This window comes from Octodon degus, unplaced genomic scaffold (genome assembly GCF_000260255.1).
Source record: "Octodon degus isolate 3935 unplaced genomic scaffold, OctDeg1.0 scaffold00021, whole genome shotgun sequence".
Taxonomy (NCBI): Eukaryota; Metazoa; Chordata; class Mammalia; order Rodentia; family Octodontidae; genus Octodon; species Octodon degus.
In genome coordinates this window covers 19484108-19492266 of record NW_004524597.1, presented here as the reverse complement: position 1 = coordinate 19492266, position 8159 = coordinate 19484108, and the positions used below count along the sequence as shown (strand labels likewise).

The following is an 8159-nucleotide window of genomic DNA, read 5'->3' as shown; positions in this document are numbered from 1 at the left end:
TTTTGCATACAAACCAAATCTGGAAAGGAATGTACATAAATGAAAATAATAGCAAGAGTGTGGGTGATGGTGGTGGTGAGACCACATGGATTTGTAATAATAAAAGCATCACTGAGTAGCTGCTGTGGTCCAGGTTTGTGCTGGGCTCTTTCCTTTCTTTTGTTTAATCCTTCAAGGTAAGAACAGGTATGAAAACCAAGGCACAGGAAAAGTTGGGTAACCAACCCAAGATCACACAGCAAATGACTCAAACGTTTATGGAATGGCTAAAAGGAGCCAGAGCTCCAGGGAACCAAATGGGGTGGGTAGTATCCATGCACAGGCTCCCAGGCCAGCCCTGCCCTCTCTTTTTGATGTAGATCCCTGTGTGATGGAGCAGTAAGGGAGGGGCCTTAACTCTGGCCCAAGGCTGCTGTTGCAATTCTACAACTTGAACCAAGGTTAAAAAATTCTGAAAGTTACTATCTGCAGCCCCATGTGTTTATGAGAAAAGGTTGGGGGGAGGGTCCTTAAAACTGGTAAGGCGACCCATGAGGATTGCTGTGAGTTCAAGGCCAGCATGGGCTGCCTAGTGAATTCATGGCCAGCCTGAACTACAGAGCAAGACTATCCCAAAAAACAAAAAAACATAAATTCTTACTTCACATAGGACAGAAAATTCTCCCACAATCAATAATCCATCAAGAGACTTTTACACAGATGGACAGAACTTGGAGAAACTAAAAGGGCATTTAGTCCAGGTTTTCTTGCTAGTCAGCCCTTGTCAGGCCCTGGCATGTCAGACACCCTGTCTGCCCCTGGGGATGAGTCCCTCCCTCCTGCTTAAGAGTTCACTGAGTTTCCGTGGGTCTCTCTCAGCCCCAGGGCTTCATCCAACTTTATTTGCTGTCATCTGAGTGACAACAACAGGTACTAAATTCTGGTTTTCCCAGTATGACATTATGACCTTGAGTTTGCTTTCTCTGGCTGAGGAGTTGCACCCACACCCCTGCCCCCACCTAGTGCTCTCACATGTCCCTAAGTGTTCTGTTGTCCCAAGGAAGTAATTATGTTTTTCTCCTAGAAGTGGTTTTCACTGAAGAGCCAGGCGGAAAAGCAGCCCCCAGTGGGCTGAGCAGCAATTATTCGTGTAAATTTAGGAATGTTCTTCGCAGCGTTTCTGCACAGTCTGTCTCCCACCTCACACCCCGCCCCACTTGCTCAGCATTCTCTCACACACAGACTCCCAGGTCACAGCATGCTCATTCTTTTCATTGTTAATCTGTTCATAAAAGCAGCCTGAGATAGTGAAAAGTGCACTAGATGAAGAGACAGGAGGCTGGAATCCAGGTTCCAGCTTTCAATTAGCTTTGTGACCTTGAATCAGTCACTTGACCTCCCTGGGCATCTGTTTCTTTCTGTGGGAAATGGGAATGATCATTGCCTCTTGCCTCATGGGCGCAGGTACTTATGAGGGTCAGATGGGACCATGACGGTAACAGCAATGGGATGTAGTGGCGAACCGAAGGCAGCTAACCATACTCAGATGGGAGAGATGAAAACTGGGACAGGCAACCCTGTCAAGGCTGCATGTTTGGCAGTTCCCACTCTTTTTTTTTTTTTTTTTTTTTTTTTTTCTTACAATGCCAGAGATTTGACTCAGGGTCTTGTGGGTGCTAGACAACTGCTCTACCACTGAGCATACCCCCAGCCTTCTGTTGCTTCCATGGTCAAGTTCGGCCATGAAACAGCCTTTTTTGCTGCTGTCTGGGGGCAGCCTGGGGACTGCTGCAGAGATGCCCTCAGGTGCGAACTTGTTAAGAAACAAGCAAGGCTGCTGCCTCCAGCCCTCTGCCAGGTTCCTCAGATACCACTGAAAAACCCAGAGTGCTGAGCCCAGCCTCTGGGTCAGAGGGCCTCCGTCAGCTATGACAGATAAGAACCAGTTCCATGAGCTGTGCAGGGGGTGGCTTGTCACATCTGGAAAGCCACACTGTCCTGCCCAGGAGGGGTCTACACAGAAAGGTTTTTGTCTTCTCTCCACAGAGTATTAACTTAAAAGTAAAGGTCTTGTCCCTCCCCCCCTTTTTTTTTAGGATCTGGGTCCCCTGGATAACTGGTGGTTTCTTAGGCTTTGCCATTTAGAGCAAGGGCTGGCTCTGGGGTCAGAACCTAGCTGGACTTGGCTATTCCCTGGCTCTGGGACTCTGAGTAAAGTTGCCTCCCCTTTCAGAACCCTAGCCATTTCAGCTGAAAGCAGAGATGTGGCAAGATAGCCAGGATGAGGCATGTACAGACCCAGCTCCCCATGAGGTAGGCTACTGAGTGGGCCCAGAGCTACTCACAGGGACCCGGATGAGGGGTGGCCGGTGCCTCCTGCCAATGCTCCCACTGGTGGGTGCTCTTTCTGTGCACCCACCCTTCACTCTCCAGGGGACCTCACTCCTCCAAGACTGTCGTCCCAGAAGCCCCTGGGCTCCAGATAAAGCCAGGACACATGGAAGCACAGTCTATCTGGGAATCTTGTAGGACTGGAAACTACCTCAGTGAATCCTCAAAACAAGCCTGGGAATAGGTGTGCTGACAAGCTTCATAGAGCTCAGTCATCTGATGGTAGATGAGGCCATATTCAAACTCAGATTTGCCAGCCTGTACAGCCCATGCTTTCAGCTTCTCACCCATCCTGCTCCCCAACACTTGAACTAGAAACCACAATATTCCACATGAGATTGGCTTAGTATGGAGAAGAGGGCTTATCATTTCTTATACTTCTACTGATACACTCTATAATTCAGGGTATTCCACTGATTGGGGGGCATAGGAAAGAAAGGAATGCCAGAAGCTGGCCAGAATGTATTTTCCTAAGTTCCACCTTGACGTAGCCTTCCCACCGGTGGAGGGGAAGAATGCCCCAGTGGTGGGGGCAACTGGAAGGAAGGGTTTCATGAGGAAATGAGCCTTCGCTCGGACTTGCAGCCCAAGGGCAGGACACCACTGGAGGCCTGTACAAGATAGAGACAGAAATCTGCCCAGACATCAGGGACAGAGGGAAGTGAAGAGGACTCAGTTACGCAAGGAAAGGTGTGGAGAAGAGATAAGAGCTGCCCCAAGAGGCCACCAGGCCGGCGGGATTTGAAACTGTGAGAGACACTGAACGCGTGATTGCCAAGGGACGAAAGGAGAACAGAAGAGCGTGATCTGGCCTGGGGAGGGGGGCTGGAAAGGAAGCTGGGACAAGGTTTTAAAGCAACTGGGGCAATGAGGAGGAGGCGCTGGGATGATTCAGCTGCACAATCATCCCCAGAGCTCTCTGCCTACTTTTTGTGGGTCAAATATACTCATGGGGTTCTGGTCCCTGAGGGCTGTGCAGAGAGCCCAAGCCCCCACTCATCTCTTCCCCACAATAACATGAGTCCCCCCAGTACACCTGTGCTGAGTACATCACAAGCACTGTTGTATAACTTCCAGATTGTCCCTGGAGCCATTGCTATCCTCATTGTCCCATTTTCCAGATGGGGAAACTGAGGCTGCAAGAGAGGCAAGATAGCCCAGGTCTCCCAAATGAAGACCAGTAGGCTAGGGTTCTAACTAACATATGCACTGCTTCTATGGCCCCTGTATAGTTATAAAGCTGTGAGCCAAGAGAAGCACACAGGACCCTCATCAGCAGGCTTTCAAAGTGAGGGTGTTTGGGGTTCTTGTTTTGTTTTATTGTTTTTTGGTTTTTTGTTTTTTTGTTTTGGTTTTTTTTTTTTTTTTTTTTGAGGTAGGATCTTGCTATGTAGTTTAGGCTGGTCCTGAAATCACTATGTAGCCTATGCTGCCCTTGAACTTGTGGCAAAGTCTCCCGAGCCTGGGATTATAGGTATGTGCCACCATGCCCAGCCTTGAAGTGAAGTTTGAGGAGACCTGCATCTACCAAGACTAAAGAATTGGAACTTGAACCTGTAAGTAGAGCATCATTTAAAGTACTGGACCAGGAGAGTTCATCTGGGAGCCTTCTAAGGGTATAAGGGAAGCTGGACTTGATGGTGTACACCTGTAATCTGAGCACTGTAGGAGGCTGAGGCAGGTGGATCTCAAATTCAAGACCAGCATCAATTCAGCAACTCTACAAGATGCTGTCTCAAAATAAAACAGGGTTAAGGATGTAGCTCACTGGGCTCAGGGAGCAGTCAGAGGTTCCATGCAGGAGTTTAGAAATGACAGCAGGACAAGAAAGGTGGTCAGCACAGAGACTGTCCACTGAGGGGCTGCCAGTCAACATTTTCTCTATATTCTATCATTGCCCTGTCCTTGGTGCCAGCTGGAGTCTGCCCTTGGCATTCAGTTTGTGTATAAATTCAGGCACATCAGTCCAAGGCCACAAACAAAAAAAGAAAAATGGTTTTACATGGTGTGGCACAATTGATAATGAGCATAGCCTCTACAGCCATCTGTCTTGCATTTGGCTGTTTACACTCACTAGCTGTGTGGCCCTGGCCAAGCCACTTAACCTCTCTGAGCCTCATTTTCCACCTGTAAAATAGTGAGCAGTGCCCACCTCAAATGAGGACCCAAAGTCACTGAGTAAATTTACAGCACCTGGCCCAGGCCGGGTCCTGGCTGAGCGCCCAGAGAAGGCAGCTATTTTTGAGTGTGCGATCTTCCGAGTGTGCCGGTTGCCTGCCCCAGGACAAAGTGTTCGTCCTTTCCTCTAGCTCAGGAAATGTCTACAACCTCATCCTGCCCGAGGGATTTGTATTCTGTCCAACTCTGCACATTGCTCAGACACTTAAAATTCATTGATTTCTGTCCTTTGCTCAGAAGACTTCGAACTCATTTGTAGGACAGGCCTTGTTCCTTGTTTTTGGAAGGGCTCACTGGGTTACAGGGACGGAATCTATTTCTTTTTAATAACTTACATTGCTTTCCTCCTTAATACAAAACGAGGGACATGCTTTAGTACGCTTCCCACAAATAAGCAAAGAAAAAAATACTGATAATCCTATCATGGGGAAATAATCGCTGTTAGGATTTGGGTTCTTTTCCTTTCAGTAATTTTTTTTTACAAAATAATATAAACATTGGTTTTCTGCAACAATGGGATAATACACACATTATTATAACCATTTATTCAAGTAACCAGGCTGTGAGTGATTTTCCATTTTCCACATATACCATTTTTAATGGCTTGCTAGTATTCTATTGTACCAAGCTTTACTTGGGCACTTTTTTGTTATACATGTTGGTTGTTTCTAATTATTTGCTATTAAATAACAAGTAAATGCCTCCTGGCTAAATGTTGGCCCACATCTGTGACTATTTTCTTAAAATAAGTGCTTAGAAATAGAATGGAGGGGCCGGGGAGATAGTTCAGTAGAATAAGTACCTGCCTGGCAACCACAAGGGCCTGAGTTCAATCTCTGGTTCCACAAAAAAAAAAAAAAAAAAAAAAAAAAAAAAAAAAAAAAAAAAAAAAAAAAGAAAGAAAGAAAAGAAAAGAAAAGAAAAGAAATGGTAGGGTCAAATATTTCTCTCTGTCTACCCTGCCCCCTTCTGCCCTCTCCTTCTCCTCCTCCTTTTTTTGCAGGGGTGGTTCTGACGACAGAGTCCAGGACTGCTACATGTCAGGACTCTACTACTGAGCTACAAATCCAGTCAAATTTTATTTCATTTTGTTTTGTTTTGAGACAGGGTCTTGATGGGGAGATCAGTCCAGGTTGATCTCAAACTTACTAAATAGCCCAGGCTGACCTCATACTCATGATCCTTCTGCCTCAATCTCCACATTAGCTGGGATTACAGATGTATACTGTCACATCTGGTTCATAACCAGGATTAAATTTTTTGACTGGCATTTTAGATATGATCTTCCTACCAGTAGCACTGAAACAATTATTTCCCATGCCTTTGCTCATGTGAGTATTATCATCATTAAAAGGAAAAACTCTTGCTGGGCATGGTGGCACATATACTCAAGAGGCTGAGGCAGGGCGATTGTCCTGTGTTCGAGGCCAGCCTACACTACATAGTGAGTTCAGGACTTCATGAACTACATAGCAAGATCTGTCTCAGCTCAGCAAGCCGTAGCTCAGGGCAAAGGCCCTGGATTGAATCCCCAGTACTGAAAGTATTGAAGAAAAGGAGAAAGAGAGCCCTCTGGGGGCGCTTATGATATGGGGGAAGAAAGGAGGGCAGGGGGACAGAGAGAGAAAGAGAGAGAGAGAGAGAGAGAGAGAGAGAGAGAGAGAGAGAGAGAGAGAGATTGTCTTTAGGAATATTGTAGCTTTGTACACCCAGCCTCTGGCTGGATTATTGAAGCAGGTAGCTGGGTGGAGATTTGCTGGGCAGAAATTACTTTCTCCCCTTGACACCCCTCCCAGATGGCACTGTCTCCAACAATGGAAGATGGCAGCTGCCACTGTGCCATAGCATGGGGTTATTTTACAAATAACCAAACTGACTCAGAGAGGGTAAGCATTGGTCTGTGCTCACACAGACGATGAATTGTGGGGCTTAAAGTATAACCATCCCAAGACTGGTGCTCTTTGTCCTTTATTTGATTATTCAATGGGACTAATAAACAATGTCCTCATAATTTATTGTTCACATTAAATAGCAAATAAAGTGAAAAGCACTTAGTACTGCACTATGTTGATAAACCGCAGCAAATGGTTGATAAATATCAGTTGTGAAACACACACCTCCCAAAGGCTTTCTTTTCTCCTTTTGTTTTTGTGTTTTGAGACAGGGTCTCACTATGTAGTTCAGGCATCAGTGAACTCACTGTGTACTCCAGGCTGGCCTCAAACACACAGTGATCCTCCTGCCTCACTATGGTGGATTGCCTACTGGCGGTCAGTTTATAACACCCAGCTGAACTGAGCCAGCGTGGTGCTGGGTGTGGGAGGTCCAGCTGAGGATTGTTGCCAGCAGCAGGAGAGGCAGAACTGGAGAGGAAGAAGTGGAGAAGCTGTATGGAGCTGCTGGGAGCTGTTGGTTCTCTTGGAGGACCTTGTCGCGCTGGCTTTCCTGATGAACTCAGCTGTTCTTTTTTTTTTTTTTTTAATGTATTTAGTACAGGGTCTACAGAGACTACAGGGTCTCACTATGTAGATTGGACTCATAGTGATTCTCCTGTTTTCAGCCTTCTAAGAGCTGAGATTACAGGCATGCACCACCACACCCGGTCTCAATCACTGTGTCAGTGCGCCCCTGGGACAGGGCCGGCACGTCGTGCCAGGAATCCAACCCCGTCCCTGTGTCTGCCTAAGCAGGGGCTTTAATCCACTAAGCTATCTGTCTGCCCTTAAACTGTCTGGCCAGCCCTTGTCATTGTTGAAGGAGCTCTGGACTTTGTCTCTGAGCATGGCTATGGTTCACTCTGGGGGAGCTCTGATCCTCGCTTTGAGCATCGCTTCCTGGCTCCAGAGGAGAAGATGGTGCACAGCTCAGTCTTCTGAAGAAGCTTGTCATGTTGCGTTTCTGATGGGAACTCGGATTTCCTCCTCATCAGAGGAGCTCGTGACCTCACTGTCACTGAGGATGGTTGTGGTACTTTTGCGGGGAGCTCTGGTTCTTTGAGTGTCGTTTCTTGGCTCCAGTTCAGATCCCTCAGCCTGCTAGCACAGATCCTTCATCCCGCTGGCACAGACTTTCTAGCTTCTACCACTGACCTTGGGGACTTCCCAGTGCAGATCCATGAAGCAGGCCTGCATGAGACATTGTTGTGGTCTCTGGGTCTTCAGCAGGACTCATGCAGTACATTACGGGGGATCCTAGCTCTCATCTAGATTCTTTGGTCTTTAGTGTGTGGACAGATTTCCTGTACTCTTTTTGTATATGACTCTTTGGGTGACTATTGTATAACAACGTTATAACTCAGTGTCCTGTATTGTATCGCTCACTTCCCAAAACCCAAACTGCACCACTCACCCTCCAAGTGCAGGGATGACAGGTATGCACCACCACACCCAACTGAAATGTCATTCCATGGAACAATCTCCCTTGTCTAACAACCTGAGACTCTAATGTTGCTTTCCAAACCTGGGCCACTGCTTACATTCCCCGGTTTCATTTTTTTCATTGCCCTAACATGTGTTAAAATTTTTACTTATTTTCTTACTTGTTGTCTGTCTCTCTTAATAGAATGTAAACTCTAAAAGGGCAGCAAGCTTTTTTGTTCTCCATTATGTGCC

At 46.7% G+C, this 8159-nt stretch overlaps 1 long non-coding RNA gene across 1 annotated transcript in view; it reads right to left on the bottom strand.

Annotated features, from left to right (window-relative positions):
- LOC111815766 overlaps positions 1-8159 on the bottom strand; it is a 25469-nt gene that overhangs the window by 6140 nt on the left and 11170 nt on the right. The gene's annotated exons all lie outside the window — the stretch shown is intronic.